The following is a 21,308-nucleotide window of genomic DNA, read 5'->3' as shown; positions in this document are numbered from 1 at the left end:
CTCTAATTTAAATAATACTCTGATGTTTAAATCATTTAAAATGAGAATGTAAGTGTGCTCACCCCATTTTTTTGTTTGTAAGAAAAAATTAGATTAGATTTAATATTCGCAATATATATCGCAGAAAAAATGAAATATCGCAATGTCATTTTTTCCCAATATCGTAAAGCCCTATTCACACAGAGACGAGATCTCCCGTAAGCTTGAACTTTGGCACTCTCTGTGGCAATCTGTGAATAATGAATAAACATGCACACCTGTAAAAAACAAACTCTAGGCTTATAAACGCCATTCGATCATGATGTCAATTTGCTGGCCAATACTGTACGCTACTTCTCCAGTGAATCTTTATTTTATGAGTGAAATGAAGTTTGCAGTGAGCTTTCCTTGTAGAGACTTGCATATTTCGATACGCAAGATAAATTGCACACAGTCAATATCTCATTTCTTCTCAGTGAGCTGGTCCCTGCCTACGACTCGAGCACTTTTGTTTTGGCAAACTTCAGGTAGTGACACTCCCTTTGTCTTTCTTATTAATGTATATCTTAAATGGTGCATTAGTTTTTCTTGCGTGAGTTTGAATTTGGTGTTGTCTCTTGTCTTGTCTTAAGTACTCTGCGGCAGAGAGCTGACCCCGTCTACAGCCCCCCGCTCCAGATATCAGGACTGTGCTGGAGGTTGAAGGTTTATCCTGTAAGTTTGTCACCTGTAACATAGTGGCAAATTTGAAATTCACACACTCTTCATATTTCGCAAACAGAGGTTGTGTTGCGTTTTAGGATGGCAATGGTGTGGTTCGAGGAAACTATCTCTCTGTTTTTCTGGAGTTGTCGGCGGGGCTCCCAGAGACGTCCAAGTAGGCTGCACCCGCTGCTCTTGTCCTGTCATCCTGCTGTGCTGTGTCATAAATAATGTTTTTGATGGCAAACTGGTTGCATATCTTCCAGGTATGAATACAGGGTGGAGATGGTCCATCAGGCCTCCAGTGACCCCACCAAAAACATCATTCGAGTGTTGCATCGGACTTTGAGGTGGGCGAGTGCTGGGGGTATAACAGGTTCTTCAGGTTGGACCTTCTCGCCAGTGAGGGCTACTTGAATATGCAGACTGACACTCTTGTGCTCAGGTGTGACATTGCAGCTTTATTTTAGACTATGCTGCTTTTATATATCTAATAGCACCTTTAATATTATTGTGACTGGTTTAATTTTACTCATTATTACAGCCCTGTTGATACAGGAAGCGTACTTGTGTTCAAAAAACACCTTAGATACAGTGGAATAGAATTAAACATTGATGTCTCAAGATATATGTTTTAAAAGTTTAACTTGTAATTAAACGAAGTGTAGTAAATGCTCCATTTACAGCATTTTACTTTTTAAATGATTGTAAAAAAATGGTGAGATATGCATCATAGACTATCCAGAGATGTGTCAAGTGTGTAGGCTGTCTTGTTAATTTTCTTATGCTCTGCTTTTACTATTGATCTCGCAGGTATTGCAAGTGCGGCGATCACCAACGTTTTTTCAGAAGTGCAGAGATCAATATGTGCGTATATAACTCAGCTGCGGAGTCAGCCCAGTCCAGCTACATTCAACAGATCAACAACCTAAAAGAGGTTTGTGTGTTAAAGATGCTGCTATGTGTATTTTTGTCACCTCTCAATACCATGCCTCATTAAGGATTTGGTAAGAAAAAAACTGTTTTGTTTTAAACTTTAACAGAATTTGTCATGTCTACTTCCTTCTATATAGCAGACTGAAGCAATGTGTATTTATGAAAGCATTTTGCTATTAGTGTAATTTTCATTTTGTAAACTGTAATGCAATTTTCCAAATGTGTCTTATTTGTTCTGTGCTTTTTTTATATTTTGCCGTATTCTGCATTCAGAGGTTAGCCATAGAGAACTGGTGGTTCCGGCCGGCAGAAGTCGATGGAGTATCCTCTCCCACCTGATCGACGTCTCGGCCCCACCGCTTCCTCTGGGAGGGCGGACTCCGGTCAGGGGAAGGGTTCCATACTTGGAGGAAAGGAGTCAGGCAGCCTCAGCGGAGACCGAAGGAAGATGAGGATGGAAGAGAAGACCCAGCATGATGACTCAAATGTAAGGCCTGCGAGCAGCATAAGTGATATTCATAGCTATTTTGTCTAATTGCAATAAAATCTTCAGCTGTTTTCTTATTCCCTTTGAGAACAAGAAAAGGCCCCTTATCTTTTATTTTATTTTTTTTTTTTAACACCCCTAAGATATTATCCATGCATTCATCATCGCCACACTCTTGAACATCCTTTACATACAAACTGCTTTACATCATCATCTGCTTTTAGGCATATGACATTCAATCAGATTACGCTCATTGTGATCTCTAAAGTAAACAAGCCTACATGTAAAGTAAGTCAACCTGAAGCCCCTGACAGCCACATAACTTAAATCATTTTCATGCTTGAAGCCATTTGATGTTATATTATGCACATTAGGATCAGTTTTGATGATAAATGTGTTGATGCACTGTTAGGAGTTGTCTGACGGGGATCTTGGATGGTGGACTGTCTAACTGGAGATTAAGATGTCAATCCTCTGGACCTCCGGTAGCAGCACTTCTGGGAGCTCACAGCCACCAGTAACCACAGAGGAGAATGACATTGACGAAGAGACCATGTACGTTACAATATTTAAAAAACAGCTTTGCTAAAATTTCAGAATGTGCTTTTGAAGTATGAAACCACTGAGGCCAACTCTGTTATAGACATTTTATCATGGTTAAGGATGTTGGGAGTATAGTTCACCAGTATAGTTCGAAAAAAGTGTCACCATTTTACTTTCTTTAAATGCACATAAAGCTTATTGGATTTTTTTAGATTTAGTCCCCTTTGATGGTTGTTAAAAGTCATGGACCATTTTATGGTGCTTTTGTCTTACTTTTTTCCATTTCTTTTTAAAATGATAGTCTTGTTAGACTGGTTAAGTCTTCCTTTCCATACATGGAAAGATCTGCCGGTTTGGAGATTTTTATTTTAAAGAAAAAAAAAAAAACTGAAACACAATTCTATAACCAACATGAGGCGGTGATTAAATAACGACAGGATTCTTTTCAGGCTACTAAACTATTTTTTTTTTTAACCCAGGCAAACATCACTGCAATGCATTAACAAGTCTCCGATGCCCTCAAATTCCTGTCTGACCATGAAGCCACCCAACGGCCATTAATTACTTTATAGTTAATATGTTTTACCATACTTGTTGGAATACAGCATATGATTGAAGGTCCACAGCTCTTATTGTGGTATAATATGTTAGATAATGTAGATCTTTTGAAAGTGTTTTCTGGCACAAATCAATCTCATCTATATTTCTCAAACAGTGTCTTTTTCTTTTTTCCCGCCTTAAAGCTCGTACTCATCATTTGCTTAGCTAGTCACATCCGTCATTGTTTGGTAAATAACTAATGTACTAAGATTATTGCATAAGAGATGGTGCGATTTTGTGATGCCATAGGGGTAAACAGCTGTATCCTCCCTCTGGCTGGAAAACACAGTTTAATTAGGGCTGCTACCACATTTGTGACAGGCTTTCCCCTTGTACTCTGTGTTTAACCAGAGAAAAGCTGTTCTTTCTGTCCTGTCCTATCACGATCTGAGAGAATGCGCACTGTAGCAACTCATATGCAAATAACTGCCACATAGATGTAATAAGTATTTGCCTTATTATTGTAATAAAAGTTCATCAATGTAATAATTTTCTTCTCAAGCGTAAAAAAATCTTGAGCTCATAAAAAATATTGTCACTACTTGTTATACATTATATAAGCCTATATACTTATAATAAAATGTAACAGCAGCCCGAATATAAGGGACAGTCAAACTATTTGTGCTGTTATTTTAGGACTGTTGTGTAGAGATAAATGCCAAAAATGAATCTCAGACATTGAAACATATTTGCTTTGCTTACATCCATGTCGTGTGACAAATTATTTGTCTAAAAAGAGAATATATTTCTTTTTAGAATTAATTTGTACATTATACATCCTACGTCCTTGAATTTAAGACATTTTTCTGTATGAACACAATTTGAAAAAAAAAACAAAAGCTTTCAGTTGTTTTACTTTAATATTTGGGTGTGCTGTACTGTGTAGTTTATTATGTGTATATACAAAGACACACGACAATTACAGCATATATATTTGTAAATATTTTACATGTATTTTAACATGTGTATATTTTTATATTCTCAAATTGTATCCTCTATAAATATAAATATATATATATATAACACACAACACACGTGCGTGTGTGTGTTATTTATCTATACATAATAATTTTACAAAGTACACACATATATTATGTAAACAAACACCTTTTATTTTGCAATTGATTAATTGCGATTAATTGTTTGATTTAATATACTGTATTTGACTCCATATATAATAAACCATATTTAGAGCAGGGCGGGAAATGTTTTATTTTTTTAGATTTGGTGCATAAAACGTTCAGGTAATGTGTTTCTGGGTCAAAGCAACAAAATGATGAAGCATGTCAGGGGGTAATCACAAAAATTAGGGGTAAGGCATTTTTTATAAAAAAAATAAAAGTTTCACAAGGTCCAGCCTAATAAGCTTAATTTTCTTAATGTAATAGCTTATTTTACATAAACTAGTTATTTACGTTTTGTGGTCTCATTTTTGTTGAAAGATAATTATTATATCTTGTTAAACTATTTGTTTTAAATTGGATGTTGCTGATTTTACAAGAGTCTTAATGTACATTTATAATTGCCACAGATGTGTTCATAATGTAATAAACTTTCTCATAACGCATAACTCAGTTTGCATTATGCTGAAAATAGACATTTATTGAAAAAATGGTGTAATCACATGTAGAGAAGCTATTCACATTAGGAAACTTTATTTGACTATAGGAATAATTGATAATACTTATTACATTATGTTGCAAGTTTTGAAATTATGCTCCAGTTTTTTACATTATGATTTTGCTACAAGCACTATTTGGCAGCTTTGGAGCTTGTGTAGGCTCTGTGAGAGCACTTGTGTTTCTGTAGTGAGTGTGTTGGAGTGTCAGAAGCTCACATGCTTTGTGCTCATTCTGTACGGCTTATCCGCCCGCTCACACAGCTCTCAACACCCACCACATCTTGGTTCCACCAGATAGACGGACCGATGAGTCATCCCCCCGGGGAGCCTCTGCCTCCTGCTTACAACTTGCCTAGTTTCTCACAGTCCTTTGTCCTTTCCAGTGTGCACCACACCACATAACAACAACACATAAACACACATCCACACGTGCACTCTTGTGTCTCTCGGGGTCCAACGCACATTCTCTCACAACCTCTGACATTCTAGTTTGCTGGAGTGCTTTGTGTGAGCCTCCGCGGGTTCGGCTGTGGTATTGAAGGGCAGCAACTGTGCTACTCCGTTATCCAATATTGAGTGTCAGAAGTTTACTCACGGATTAATATGTTAGGGGAGGGGAGAACGCAGGCGGGAATTAATGCTGCCGGTGAGGTGCTGTTTGCGACCACATGTAAGTGCATTCAGCTAAAATGGTTTCCCCCATGACCACTTGAGATTGAAATATGGATTTGACCTTGCATTTTTTTTTTAAATGACTATTTGCATTGCATGCTTTGGGTTCACCACCTACAGCTATTTTTTTTTTGTTTTAAAATCGGCAGTCCGCATCTTTTTTTTTTTTATGCTTCTCTGGTGTGGCATAAATGTTGTTCTTCATGTGTTCTTCACATATCCATCTGAGGTCCGTCAAAGCAAACCTAGAAGTCTAAATGTCTTATATGCAACTTCTCAATTTGTTCTTTTCTTTTAAAGGTCTGAAGAAAAAAAACAAAAGTTTAAACAACCTTTATTTAGCGCAGTGGTGTACTGGATAGTAAGTGCTGGTCCATTTTTACCAGAAGCTCATGACTGATTAGCACTTAAAGTACAAATGTGCAATTGCTATTTGATAAACTATTTAAAAGGACCAAAAGGAGTCCAGAGGTGGACAGCCGTAAACAAGAGACTAAGTCACACTGCTATTGGACATAGTCCATCTTGGGCACATAAAGTGAAATAAAATGAAATGATAATATAACAGAAGGTTAAAACTCCAGGCATAGACGCCCATGATCTACCACAATCTTCTGTTATGTTATCCTCAAATCCTCCTTGATAATAAAAAAAAATTAGTTTGAACTTTTGTTAAGAACGTAGGAAGGTCGAGATTGTATTACAGAGACATGGGCACATGGAAAATATCCTGTATATTGAATGCTTTAGGAAACCGGTGCCGATCATGTGGCAGAGGTCTTAAAGGTGTGTTGTTGGGTTATATTTGCTTTGCTTTTTTGTGTTTTGCTGAGGCTTTACTACGTGGAAACCAACAAAAACACATGAACTATGTAGACTAGGGCCAGAATAAAACACACCCCCTCTAAGAAGAGACATGGCAGGAAACAAGTGGCCCTGATGATATACCGCCGTTGGTTTCCTTATTTCAAATCTTTTTTTTTCTGGTCAGGACCAGTATGATTATCACTGACATCAAACTGATCAGAAAAACTACCAAAGTCCTGACAATATGTAAACCCCCCAAACCTTAACCAACCCTACATAGGAAATAGAAAAACAACAACAACACACCTTGATGTATACATATCTCTCATGCCAATTAGTATATATTCACTGATGTTCTAAAAGAGACATTTCTAAGCATTATCAGAGACTGTCTAGAGTATGCAAATATGCTGCTGCTTAGGTTGCATTAAAAAGCAAGCAGCTTTATAGGAAAGCATGCAGTAAGAGAGCAATAAATGAATTTATTGGAGAGATTTTTATACCAATATATCTAATCTGATTTCATAATACCAGAGAGAGCAAGCCAATTATTAAATTAATACAAGAGATGGCTCAGAATGATCATCCTCTTCATGATCTCTCTTTCCACCAATCAGGTGGAAAACTGCCTCAGCTTCTAGTAAAAGCAAAGTAAAATTTTGACATTATTCAAAGCAAAAAAAAAAATAATTTAATTGTAAATAAATTTTTATAATATAATTATAATAATATAATTTGAATGTTTAGGGTCCTTTGCACTTGCACTTGTATGTTTACTATTGTAGCTTCCTATTTGGATTGTGTATGTGTATGGGATGGATGGATTGGATGGATGGATGGATGTATATGTATAAGTGTGCATATGTATATCTTTTATTATTATTTTATGTAGTATTAATTGTTTTGAATATCTATTTTTTATATTTCTTGAGAATGTTTCTTGAATTTTATTGTGTGTACTTTCTGCAGTAATTCAATCTTAGTATTGCTTATGCAGAAAACAACAAAATAAATTTCAAACTTCAAAATTTAAAAAAACTTTTTAACTATTGTTATTATTTCTTTATTAATCTTTTTTTCAATCTAAAGAAAAACCTATTTTTGTGTGTGTATTGAGGGGGGGATAATAATAATGATAATTATAATTATTTTTGCATTATAATTCTGTTAATCTTTTTTTAATAAAAAAGAAAAACCTATTGTTTTATGTAATGCTTGAGGGAATTAGGTTTCTTTTAATTTAACACTTTAAAGTTGTTTTTTTTTCTGCAAATCCTTTTGCAGCAGATAAAGAAAACAAATAGTTTTATGCTAGGGCCAGTATAAATACTAGCAGGGTAAGCAAACATTTGTTCTATGTATCCTCAGTGTGGAGTCAGAGCTCTCAGCTTCCTATAAATACTGCTGTGGATCAAAGCACAGAGAACCACTGGAGAGGACTGAGTCATCACACACTGTTGGAGCCTTGAGACAATGGTGCATGTGTTACTCTTTACACACACACTCGCGGCACCCACCTGTCACACACACACACACACACACACACACACACACACACACACACACACACACACACACACACACACACACACACACACACACACACACACACACACACACACACACACACACTCACTCACTCACACACTCACATATACATACATATTCAGCAGGGGATGCTTGGGGCAGAATGCTAATAACACCCCCTGTGCAGCAGCTTATTTCAGATTATACCACTTCTCACTATTAAAGGGGAACCCGCAAATGAATCCTAGTCTATTTGAAGCATGTGGGGGATACAAAGGGGGACATAAGGCCCGGCCACCCCTCATTTAGTCCATTGGGATCCATTAATCATTCAGAACCTTTCCACACTAAAACCAAAATTTAGAGGTGATCTGGTTACGCATTGTACATTTTTTACTTTCTGCAGACACTCTAGTCTAGTTTCTTTGGTATTAGAGGAAATAATACTAGTGTGAATTTGTTTTCATCTGTTTTATAGGTCTGGTTTAGAAAGATGTGGAGTACAGTGGGAAACTAACCTGGAGAAGGTGGAATTACCCGATGATGTTGCCGGGCAACAGGGTGAAAAGAGTTTCTCCATCCAACTGCCTCTTGTTAACAATAATGCTGTTTCTCTAATGAAAAACAAGTTTATGCATAGGGCAATCTGGTGTGTTGAAACACTTGGCTTTGGGGAATGTCATCGACTCCGACACCTTGTTAATCAGCTGGGGAGTGATGTAACTGAGCCAACTTACCATATCACCTTTGAGATTTACTGCAGAATCTGCAGTTAAAATACACTGTTTCGCTTTTGTGTTAGAAGTTTAGTGTCCACTAAAATTTAAAAAACTCAACAATAACCTAGGACTATAATGTTTTAGTGTTGAAAAACCTGAGCGTGTTGTTATTGTTAAAGTCAGTAGGAAATGGAAGTTTGATCATCTTTTCTTCCCATTATAATTTTATAACAGAGTAAAACGGTTTCTTGAAGCAAGGCTAAATTGTAGGGGGGGACTTGATTTTTGTCCATCAGGATTAATTGGCATTGGACATTGTTTTTCTTGAAAGTTGCTAAGGGAGAGGAAAAGTTATTTTGTTTAAAAGGGACAAGCTTAAAAAAAAAGATGAATAAAAAAAACTAAATAAAAGTACTTGAAAATAAAACTAATAAAAACAACAAAAGCAATTATAAAACTAATAAAATGAAAAATTCAAAAGTATTAATAAATTTTACAACGAAATGCTAAATAAAAACACATAATACAAATTTACAAAAACTTACATTTTAAAAAAAAAAAAATATAGTCCATATGCTGCAAATTGTGATATAATCTACAGTGCGGCTTGTACGTACCTTCGCAATTGTAAATTTCTCCTGAAACTTCATATCTTAGCTAACAGTCTACATGCCTACCTGTGACTATACTCATAATGCTAACTTACACAGCCAAGTTCTCTGTACAACTGCCCCAAAATGCGTCAGGGTTCTGGTGCAGGTGCTCGGGGTTCAAAGCGTGGGGCCGGTGCAAGCTCAGCCAGCCTCCTGGAGATCAAACCCGGTCATCCTCATCCAACTACTGGACCTGAAGGACCGCAGCCAGTGGAGTCACTGTGGGGGAAAGCAACCCCGTCCCCCTCCTCTCTCCTCCAGAGCCAAGGTGTCACTGATGTGATCAAATTGGAGATTTAAATGATCAACATGAACTCAATAGTACTTTTGAAGTGACTATAAAGGTTTGACAAAAGTTGATGTTGTTCTGGCTCATTAAACCGTTTTTTTGATTGACACTGCTGCAGTGCCCCTCGTAAGAGCGTGAGCGGTCGGCCTCAGGCATGCTCGGTCCCCTCCGGACTCGGGGGGTCTGATCAGGACTGAAGGCTCAGATGGGAGAAGTGCGCGGTAATGTCGACCCTAAAAGGGCACTGGAAGCCCCCAGTGGAGCCGGTCGGGTCTCCTCTCTGGGAGCCTCAAAACCACGATCAGGGCCCCTCCATGGATTCAGAGATGGGGGGCCCCGTCGCAAACCCAGCGAACTGCTCTTCAAAGCGCCCGTGTCATCACGCACTCTTGGAGTGGGTTGGCACTGACTTTTTTTACCCCCGTATGACACATAAAACAACGGTTTTTAATAAGGTTGTGAAAAGTTATAGTAAATATATGTTCTTTCTGTATTATAAAATATTTTAAAAACCCGATCAAATTTCCTAAATATATAGCAGCGCAACTGTTTTCAACATTGAAAATACTGAAGACTGAAATATGGCTGGTGAAAATTCAGCTTTTTCATCACAGGAATAAATTACATTTTAAAACATTTTAAATATTTTTAATGTTTATAAATTTGACAATATTGCTGTTTTTTCTGTATTCATAATCAAATGAAATGCAGCCTTGGTGAGCATAGACTGTTAAGAAAAATTAAAGAATCATAACGAGTCCAATGTTTGAACTGTAGTGTATATTGTTGTAGATTCAGTGTGACTTTGTTTTGACTGCTGTTTCAGGAATGAAGAAGGCTGGTTCTCCCAAGTGCAGGAAAGTGTGGGAGTCAGGACCGTCCTCAGCAGGGCTCTGGATGCCGTGAGAAAGAGTCCCCTACTGAACCTGCTCCTTGTCTCAGAGAGGGATCCTCCCTCTTGGATGGGTCCACACCATAATTCAGACGCCAGTCAACCTGCTTGGACTTGCTGTCCTCCAACCCACCAGTTTATCTAGCCCTTACTTCATGCTGTTTTTCTCAGCATCTTGCACCAAGTAAAGGCTGTGTTTTAAGATGCCTTGTTTCAAAGTTAACCTAACCAGCCTACTTTTTATCATAACACTCAAGAATTATGAAAATATGTGTATTTCGCCCCATCTCTAGAAGGCTGAAAAATAGCTTTGAGTCCCTTTCTACTATGCTAGGAATAATCATAGGCCATACTTTGGGAAAACAAAGAGACTGCTGTGAGACCAAATCCCTGATAATATAAGAGGTAAAAGCCATTCATGTTGTTTAGAAATGGCGGTAATCCGTGTTTTTGCAGGCTCACTGAAGCCGCGCGCGGTGTGCAGAGTTCTCCTCCCTCGCTGGAAGCAGCTCCTCTTCCTCTGAAAAGCCCTCTGGGCCTCCCAAACCATCGAGGAACTTCTTGCAAGGGAGCTTCAGCTTCAAGACTGTCTCAGCGCCACAGCTCTCACTTGAGCAACCCCGCCTCATACTCCTGAAAACAAGCTGCGAGGACTCCGACTGCTGGGTAATGTGCAGAAACAAAGCTTATCAGGTGCAGTACTTTTACGCTGTGTGTGTGTGTGTATGTATGTGTTTCCCATTCATGGACAAATGCGGTATTAGGCAGATGAAGGGTTTGCCGTTTTTTGCGCCAATAAAATGCTCAGCTCCTTAGTAATGATGCACTGGTTTTAATTTGTGTTATTTCATAAAAAAAATAAAAATAAGTGTGTGTGTGTGTGTGTGTGTGTGGAATCTTTGAGTTTTTCTGATGCTGTAAATCCGTGGATAGTCTTGGTGTTTTATTTAAAGCGGCTTTATTGGGCACTTTGGTTTTATTTATTTATTTTTATATGTGTTTCCAAAACATGGTAAATAACACACAATGGCTTTGACCATGCAATTTTTTTAATACATAGAAATGCAAGACACTGTGGTTTGCACCAATACTAATGTTTAGCTTTTTTTCTTTGCTTTGAGTTTTTATGTTTCATTAAAAAAAAGATTTGACAGTCACTTTTTGCCAATATTTTGTTTTTTCTTTTTCTTTTGTTTCTACCACGCTAATATTTTATTTTGGTTTGTACAATTTTTTGTTTGCCAATAATATTTAGCTTTGCTATATTTTTATTTTAGTTTTTTTTTTATTTTTTATTCAGTGATTTTTTTTTATTTTTTTTTTTATTTTTTGGCACATAAAATGGCGTGATACACAATGGCTTTTTTTTTTTTAATAAGATTGTATCCTTCAGGTCTGGCCTGCTGATGGACAGCTCTTTTATCTGTGACCAAGGCATGCCGGAGAGTTCATCCATCACTGCTGTCGTGGCTGAGCCATCCTCCACTTCCTCCTCATGCCCTGATGAAGGTGAGACATGATCTGTTCTGGAGAAACTCAAAACAGGGAAAAAAAAGCACAGTGTATATATAATTACATTGCAGCATCGCTACACTGTGTTGCATCGGTGAGTCACTGCACACAGTGAGCTTGACGTGCCAGTCATCAAATTAGAGGGAGTTCTCAGGATATTACATTTATTCAGGTGGTATTCATGGATGTAAGCACTCTCTTATGTGCCACTTAATTGCAAAAAAGAAATAAAGCACAACTGATATAGAAAACATGTGTTCTCAGTACTGATATCTGTCAGTTTATATAAACATATGATCTCGATCTGTTCATAGGTCTCCTCGGCCAAAGCAGCCCCACCATGTGCTGCCCGGGCATGAGCAGTGACAGTGAGCTGGACTGTGACCGCGGAGAAACGAGAATGAGGATGAGGTGGTGGCTCTGGAGGCTGGAGACCGTGCGTTTGACACCAGAACTCTGCCCCTGCCCAGGTTCATATCTCACACTTCACTGATGCTGTTAGTAAAACCACTGCTACCAGCCTAAAGCTTGGGCGTGTTTTGCTGAACTTGTCCTTCATGAGGTCTTTAAGCTTTTTTTTTTTTTTGATCTAAGCTCATACTTAAGTAATAAATCTCGGTCAGATCAAATTGAAAATGTAACTTAATTTTTTTTACATATGTAAATTTGGATCATTCTTACTGAAGGGTGGTCAAGCTACTAATTATAACAAAGAGGTCTTGGAAGGCAACACACCGCATAATAAAAAGGTAATTGCAACATTTTTTCTCACAATTTGGACTTTTTTTTTTTCAGCAATTCAGAGAATTTAAGTAATTCGAGTTTACAAAATCTATAATTCTGAGTTTGTTAGGAATTCTGAGTTAACATCTTTTTTTTTTTTTTCTTTCTGCGGAATAAAAAAAAAGGTGCAATTGCAACTTTTTAATCTAACAACAAAGACTTTTTCTTTCTCAGAATTGTCATGTTAACTGAGAAAAAAGTCAGAAGTGTAAAATAAAAATCACAGTTATATTTCTTTCTTTTTTAAACTTCCCAGTAGGTGGAAAATGGCCTTCCATATAAAAAATGATCTGGACTCTCAAAAGAGTGAAATGTTTAACATTTTCTGTATCACTTCAAAACTTTATGAATATGTGTGTTTGTTATTTTGGGGTGTTGTTGAAGTGTTTTCTAAAATTTGGTTGGTTTAGATTCAGCAAATTATTGCCAAAAGTCAAAATTGTTAAATCAGTAAATTCATAATTTAGCCTGTGTTTTCCCTTTTAATACCAGTGTTGTTTATATTAAGGTAAACACCAATCAGCCTATGACAAGATAAATGGTATGGTGCCTGGGTCACATACCTTAGTCTGTCATTATCTCCATTGGGTGAATTGCAAACAGCCTATTATATTACAGTATTCAATTATATAATATCTACCATTACAGTCCAGCGGTCTGTGTGTGTGGTCTAGATAAGAGAAAGTGCTGTCTGTGTGTCTTGCTCTCCAGGCGAAAGCAGCTGGATCCCCCTGCTGGATAGCGATCTGAGCTTGTGTGACTGGAGAGAGACCACGGTGATAGATGATCCGGGCCACAGTGTTAAGCAAAAATGTCTGCAAGTCAGCATGAACCTTCCTGTGTCATCAGGCACAGTGAATGTGCTCTTTACATTATGTCTGTGCACTTACTTTATCATTCAGATGTTCCAGAAATACGGGATTTCATATGTTCTTTCCATGTGCTACTGTATGTATTAGCTCAGTAGAAAACTACTTTTGGGATGGTAAAGACATACATATACACACATATATATATATATATATATATATATGGTATATACACACACACACACACAATTATGTATATACTTTTTTTTTTTTTTTTTTTTTTGTGAAATGTGTGTGGGATATTCCGTTATAAAGCTTAGGTGTATACATTTTGTGTGTATTGCATAACTAGGTAATCATATTACAGTTATATACATATTCTTTACATTTGTGCTGCTATTGTCCTTAAAGTCATAGAGAAGTTGCCCAAACACCTCTTAGTTTTTGAGTCAATGGCGAGTTTTCAAGTGTTTGGCACGTGAGTCAAAGAATGTAAATACAGGTGCTGCTCTGCTACTTTTTTTATTTGGCTTATTCTTGGGTGCAGGATGTATGTAGACAGTGAGGGTTTTTTGTTGTTGTTTATTTTTTGTTTTAATTTTGTAACGGCTTTGTCTGTGTGAAAAATTAAGCTGTCTAGAACACAATTCATAGATTCCTATACTAAAAAAGTTTACATTTTATTCATGCATCTGCAAAAGGGAACATAAAGCCGATACAAGTTCCGACAATTTCTGACTTTCACAGTGATTGTTTTATATATCTCAGTGAAAGTTATTTAGCATTGCACAGCTTTATTACACAAGCACTTATGAACTTGTGTGCTACATTCCCGTTTTGTTTGTTGTTTTTACATTTTGGCTTTTTTAACTCATGAACTCTTATAAGAAGATGTCCAAATAAAAGGCAGTTACAGCAATACTTAAACCAAAGAGTCTCAGGTTAGGCCCCCAAGTCTGTGTTTTTACCCCAGCTCCAGGCTGCGTGTGTGTTTGTGTGATTTTGGTTTGAGGCTCCAGACAGAAGCACGTGATAGCGTGGTCTTATCATGGCATCATCAGCTTGGCCTGGGGTGTATTGCGCTTACATTTGTTTAAGGTCCGGTCTTGCTCTTTTTGCATGCACAGCTTTAGCTCAGTACACAGTCTGTTGAGCGTGAATGTTGTGCGAGGAAGCGTGTGCAGCCAGTAATGCATTACTTTTTGCTGATTAATCGCATGACAGAAATTCCTTTAATGCAAATACTTTTTTTTTCTTTTGTTTTTCTTTTTTACTTCCCCCTCCAGCATGTTCTGCCAAAAGTATAAAACAATAATGTGTATCATCTAATTTCACCTCAAATAAAGAAATCTATAATGAGTGAGTTAATACAATTTTGTATTATTTTTATGACAGCATTTACCTGTTTATACTATTAATTATTAATATTTTTTAGGTGTTTCCATGTGTTTGTTTTTAATATTATATATATATATATATATATATATATATATATATATACATATATATATATATATATATATATATATATATAAGCAAGTATATATACTATATTATTACAATCTTATTTATGTTAATTAAAATTTTTGCCTTTCATCAAAAAAGCAGTTTTTATTTTTAAAAATTGTTTTATGTCTGTTTTTTTTTTTTTTTTTTTTTTGCTTTCCCAATTTTTTCCCAAGGGGGATTTATTTACTGTTTTAAATATTTTTTATTTAAATTTAAAAAAAATTTTAGATTTTTTGGTAAAATTTTTCCCCAGGTTTTCCCCCCCCAAAATTTAAGTTTTAACAAAAGGGAAAAAAAATATCATTTGAAGGGGTGGTTCAGGGTTTTTTCTGGTTTGTTTGTGTTTAGGGGGTGCAGTCAAACATTTTTAAATGCTTGTTTTTTAAAAAACGCATTATTTTCCACAAAAGTTCCCTTTATTCCACCCGCTCTGCTCATCTCTGAAAAACGCTGACTTCCCTTTTTTTTGAAGTCCCTCCCTCAAAATGGGCGGGCCCTCTAAATGGTTAGCTTTTCCAGTGTGTTTTTTTGGTAATACCCCCAGCGCTTTAAAATGTCCCCCCCCCGGGTTGTATTTAAACAAGGGCGTCGTAAATTCGTTTATCATTTAGCTCGCTGGAAGCAGGGGATTTTATGAAGAGGGTCATGCAGAGCCTTGCAAGCACGGCTTTTAATGGGGGCCTATGGTTTTTTTTTTTTGTTGGTGTCTCATACTTTTGATCTGGATTGAAAATGCACGCTTATTTAGCGTTTAATTAGGGTTTTATCCCGATGAAAATTTAGTAGGGCAACTGCACGCGCTCCAGTTTGACGTTTTCTCTAGGTAGGGTAAAAAAATTAAATTTGGGAACAGTTTTTTCTTGTTGAGCTGAATGAAGAGAGAAGAGAGAGCGAGCAGGGGAGGCCACACGAAAGGGGAACAGGATTGGAACCGCTTTTTTAGAAACATTTTTTTTTTTTGTTTTTTTTGTGAACCCATTAAAATTTTTAGAAGATAGAATCGCGTTTCTTGGGGGGCGAATATCTAACGATAGTCTGCCATCTAGTCGAAATTGGGGTTCCCCTGTTTACCGCAAACCCCATACCTGCTTTAAAATGGAGCGGCATTAATAGACAGAGCCGAACCCTGACAAGGTCCAATTGGTTCATTTCCCAAAATTCGCCTTCGATAATCAACGCGATTGGGAGTTGTCAGTGAATACGGCTCTGTCTTTTAAAATCCGCCCCTTTGAAAGAGGTGATGGCGATTAGCGTAATGGGGAACCAGTTTTACTGCTAGTGCGCTGTTAATCGTTAGATATATCGCCCCCTAATTCATATAGAATAGTTTTGTTTTGCCCTCTTTTTATCCTCCTTTCTAAAAAGCAGCGAAACAGCCGGGGTGCCGCCTTTCGCCCTTTGGCCCTTTCCCCAGGGGAAAGGGGGTTTCTGGGGTTTTTTTATGTAGTCCAACCGGGAAGTATACTTTTTGTATTCCCTACCAGCCGTTTTTTTTTTAGCCTTTAAAATGCCAGAATTTTAAAGACAGTATCTCCTTTGCATTAAAATTGAATTTTGTTTATGTCAAAAAGCAAAGTTAAAAACTGTTAAAAAAGTTAAAAAAAAAAAAAAAAAGAAAACGCAATGAAAACCCCCTTTAAAATAAAAAACCTAAAATTTTTGGGTTTTTTTAAAAATTTTTTCTGCTTTTTCCCCCCGTTAAGCAGATTTTTTATGGTTGCTTTTTAAAAGTTTTATTTAAAATTTAAAATTTTTTTTTTTTTTTTTAAGGGATTTTTGAAAAATTTTGTTACTATTATTTGTGAAAAGCATTTTGCCTTACAAAAACCTATTATACCGTTTTTATAAATATCCCTTACGAAAATTTAAACCCTATTTTATTATAAGCAAAAGTGTGTAATATGTTTTTTTTTTTTTTTTTCGTAGATTACTATTTATAACCAAAGTTTTACCAAATAACTTTGGGTTAAAAAGGGTTAAATTTTTATTACCATGATTAACTACGGGAACCAGTTTTTATTTTTTTTTTTTTTTTGGTTTTTGTTTTTTTTTTTTTTAAATTTCATTTTCATTAGGGGTACAATTTTATCAATTTAAAATTTGTTATTTTTTAAAATTTTGGGTTTAGCTTTAAAAATCATAATGATCCCAAAAAAAGACTTTTTAAAAATAAAAAATTTGATTTTTTTTGGGGGAATTTAGACCTGTATTGCTTGTGAGATCCCCTCTAAATGGGATTGTGTGCCCCTCTGCGCCTCTGTTGGCTTTTTGTAGGGGGCATGCCCGGGCTGCTGTGTGAGAAAAGCCCCCCGGGGTGTTTGTGGTGGTGCGTGTTGCTCTGATTCTGTGATCCTCAATCCTTTTTCCGCCCTGCTGCCAACACCACGGCCCCCAGTCCCCAGCTCTAACATTATTGACATCGACCCTTATAAAGGTTTAAAATCAAAAAACACCCGGTTGGCTGTAAAAACCTTTACGACGTTCCCCTTCTTTTTTGGGGTTTTTAGTGTGTGATGATATGTTTTGGCATTTTTGGGGGTTTATGAACACGGCAGTTTTTTGTAGGAAAAAGTTGTACCTAGTAACCGTTTAATTTAAAACCCCCATCCCGGAACGGCACACTAAAAACCCGTTTTTCCCGTGCAGTTTTCACTTTCAAACTGGGCCCTCAACCGGAAAAATCCATTACATTTTAACTAATAAAAAACACATTTGTTGTTTGCAGCCTGAATGAAGAGGACGGTTTTTGTTTTTTCCAGCTGTATTTCTCAGTGCAAAATTAAACATACCAATGAAAAGATATAAACCAAAAAATCAAAAAAAAAACAATAAAAAAAACAAAAATTGAGCGGGAAAAAATGGTCACCCCTCTTAAAAATATTGTAAACTCATTCAGGCTATGCTAATCATCTTTTCAATGGCACACAAAGCCATTTGACTTTCAACTGTGATCAGCTGTGCTCATTTTGATTAGTTCAGCATTAAAAAGCTTTCTTGAGCATTAAGGCCTGGCTGATCCACGAAGCAACCAACTATGGGTGGTAAGACACTGTCAAAGACTCTGGATGAAGTTGTGGGCAGGCACAAGTAAGGAGATGGATACCAAATTTTTTTTTTAAGTTTATCAATGCCTAAAGCAAAAGTGTAGTCTATTTTTAAAAAGTGGAATAAATTTGGTACAACACAGAGCCTCCCTGGATCGACTTTGCTCCAAACTGGATGAAAGAGCCAGGAAGACACGTTCAGAGAGGCGACCAAGAACCTACAGCAACGCTGTAGCAGGAATTTATGAAAAAGAGGTCATTGTGTTCATGTGATAACAAAATCACAAATTTTGTACCAATGTGGCTTTTACCGGAAGGGTTGGAAGAAAAAAACCCTCCTCAAGAAAGTCCACATGCAGTCACGACTGGCTTTGCCAAAACACACCTTGAAGATTTTGAGGCGATGAGTCTAAAATTGAATTATTTGCCTTAACAACAAACTATATGTCCGGATAAAAGGACAGAAAGTTGGGCAATGGGAAGAAGGTTTCCTTCCAACATGACCCAAAACACACAAAAAACTGACCAAACAGTGGTTGAAGGGAAAAAGGTGAATGTCTTTGTGTAGCCTAGTCAGAGCCCAGAATTAAACCCCATTGAAAATCTGTGGAATGACTTGAGCATTTGCAAAGAAGATTGGGCAAATATTGCAAAGTCTAAGTGCATGTTAGTAGAGACGGCGGCATATCCCAGCGACTAAAGGCTGTAATTAAAACAAAAAGGGGGTTCAACAACAATACTGACACAGAGGTGATTTCCTTTTTCCCCGCTCTGGGGTGTTCTGGGGTCTCATTTATAAAATTCTCCATAGATTTTCATCCTAAAAGTGTATGTATGCACAAAGCTAGATATGCCAGAACCGTGCGCAAAAATCCCCTTTATAAGATCCCAGTCTGGGAAGATTGTGCGTACTGGCTGTCTCCCACCCTGACTCCTCCCCTAAATCACCATATATGACCTATCAGCACCTAGGGTTTTACTATGCATAGTGGCGCTCATCTGCATATCATTATCCAGTGCGATATTCCCATCCACATGACAGCCATGTTAAACCCCGTTAAGAGGGTACAAGACAGTGGGTGGAAGGAATATGAGGGTTACGGACTATAATGCCAGTTTGTACGCATACACACGTTATTTAAATGCTAAAGGAGGGTCCTTACGTCTTTTAGCATAAATATATAAAAATACATCCATAAAAACAAAACTCCGTTGTCAATGGGTTACTCGAAAAGGATAAATTTTTAGTGAATAGAGTTTGGTCTCATTCTTTTTCCAGTGGTCAACAATAGTATTCAATTGTGTAATTTAAACAATTCAAATCAATTTTATTTATGCAGTTTGCTGAGAAGGTTTGACATCTTTTAGCTATTTTAAGCCTATAATTTATTGGCGATTGTAAAAATAGAAATTGGTATGACGTCAAGGCGCACGTCACTGCCAAAGTATCCCCTATGTTAAAAAGAAAACAGCAAATTACCATTTTCTTTCAAGTTGTATTTTCATAGGTGTGGATATGCCTTCACACGACATCACACCTCTGTGCAGCTGCGGTTGTACAGTAAGATGTACCTATATCACTGGACATATTCAAACTCGGACAATGGACCCTTTTCGCCACTGAATCCGCCTTGTCTACACTAATAGCGAAGTAAGTGCATCAAGTGATCATTGTTCTCACTTGAAGATTTTCCGCATAGCATGAGACCTGCAGTTAGTCTTAAAGATTAATTTTGTGCACCTGTAGCACCCTCGCTGTCTTAAGCAGCATCCCACAGGAAATGATTGCAACGCAGTCCCTAAATATTTGCAGTGCTCCTCTGACTCACATTAAGGAGTGAGATGAGTGGTCGAAGTGTATATCTAAATGACAACAATTTTAAAACGCGTTGCTTTACTTCATTACTTTTCTCTAACGGCCAAATAAAGAAAAAAAAAAGAAAGAAGGACAAGGACACGAGATCCCAGAAAAAGGTGCGTACGGATGTTCTATAATGTCCGTCAACGTGCCTACATTTACGCCACAGTTTTATTTTTTATAAATCACGATATGGGCATGAAAAATTGCGGTACGCATGTTTCTATGCCCATTGTGTGCGTAAACGCAAAATTATAAATGAGACCCCAGGTCTTTTTTTTTTTTTCTGATAGGTGGGTGTTCACTTCACTTGTTCACTGGATGTTTATTAAGTTGCACTGAGTAAATACAGCTGGAATAAACTGTGTCTGTCTTCATTTGAGGCTGCAAAGAAACAAAATGTGATTATTTTAAGGAGGTTATTCTTTTCTATACCCCCCTGTACCTCAGTCCATTTTCTCGGGTGGTTTCTAATGCTTAACACAACAAACACGGTTGATTTGTTTCTTCCATACAACCATATCGATATTCTCTATATATATATAATATATATATATATTATTGTTTTTTTTTTTTTTTTCTTTTTTTTCTGGCAAAATATTTTAATAATGCAAATTTTGGAAACAGTTTACTCGGTGAAGTATATTTTTAAATTTAGTTCTTATTGACCAAAATTAAAAATTTATTGCATTTTCATTTGTTTTATTATTATTTTTGTCTGGATGGGCTTGGCAGTGGTCATTTAGTCTGTAATTTACCTGCATGTTATTAGGTTTTATAACGCTTTTTGGAAATGAAATGCCTGCTACGTATTTTGTATTTGCGTAACACTTATGTAAGTAAGTCCAGCAGGACTGGTTAGAAGTGTCCCTGGGCCCTTTAAAAAATGTTTCCCATTAATATTTAAGATATCAGAATGTTTAAATATACAACATAACACAGAACAGGAGATGCTTCCTGTGCAACAACGTCAAATATAAGAGTTATTAAGTGTTATCTAACATTTTATATTTGTGTGTGTGTGTCGAGATTAGATTAGATAAGAGCTAGATAACATTCATCATATTAATGGTTTATTATTACTATTTATAGAGTGTATTGTGAAATATGTGAAGTAACAAAAAGATGCTCGACAGCAAAAAAAAACCTGGGACATTTATGTGTGACATGGGCTCCTGCTCCTTCCGCCAATTCGCCACCGGAAGTGCAAGTAGTCTTGATTAAAAAGGCAGCTTGTAAAAGTTAAATTGTCCCTGTGTTATTGCCAGGGCCTGACAGGATGGAGGTTTCGGATACAATTTACACACGTCCTGGCTCAGAAGCCTGTTAGGGGTCCAACCAATTTCTTGTGTGTTACAGCATAGGA

The 21,308-nt window shown here is 36.9% G+C and overlaps 1 pseudogene; it reads left to right on the top strand.

The window, feature by feature from the left end:
- LOC122134593 overlaps nucleotides 1-21,308 on the top strand; it is a 30,541-nt pseudogene that overhangs the window by 6,358 nt on the left and 2,875 nt on the right.

Source organism: Cyprinus carpio, chromosome A10 (genome assembly GCF_018340385.1).
Source record: "Cyprinus carpio isolate SPL01 chromosome A10, ASM1834038v1, whole genome shotgun sequence".
Taxonomy (NCBI): domain Eukaryota; kingdom Metazoa; phylum Chordata; class Actinopteri; order Cypriniformes; family Cyprinidae; genus Cyprinus; species Cyprinus carpio.
The sequence above is the reverse complement of the archived record's forward strand: the minus strand, read 5'-3'. Positions and strand labels throughout refer to the sequence as shown.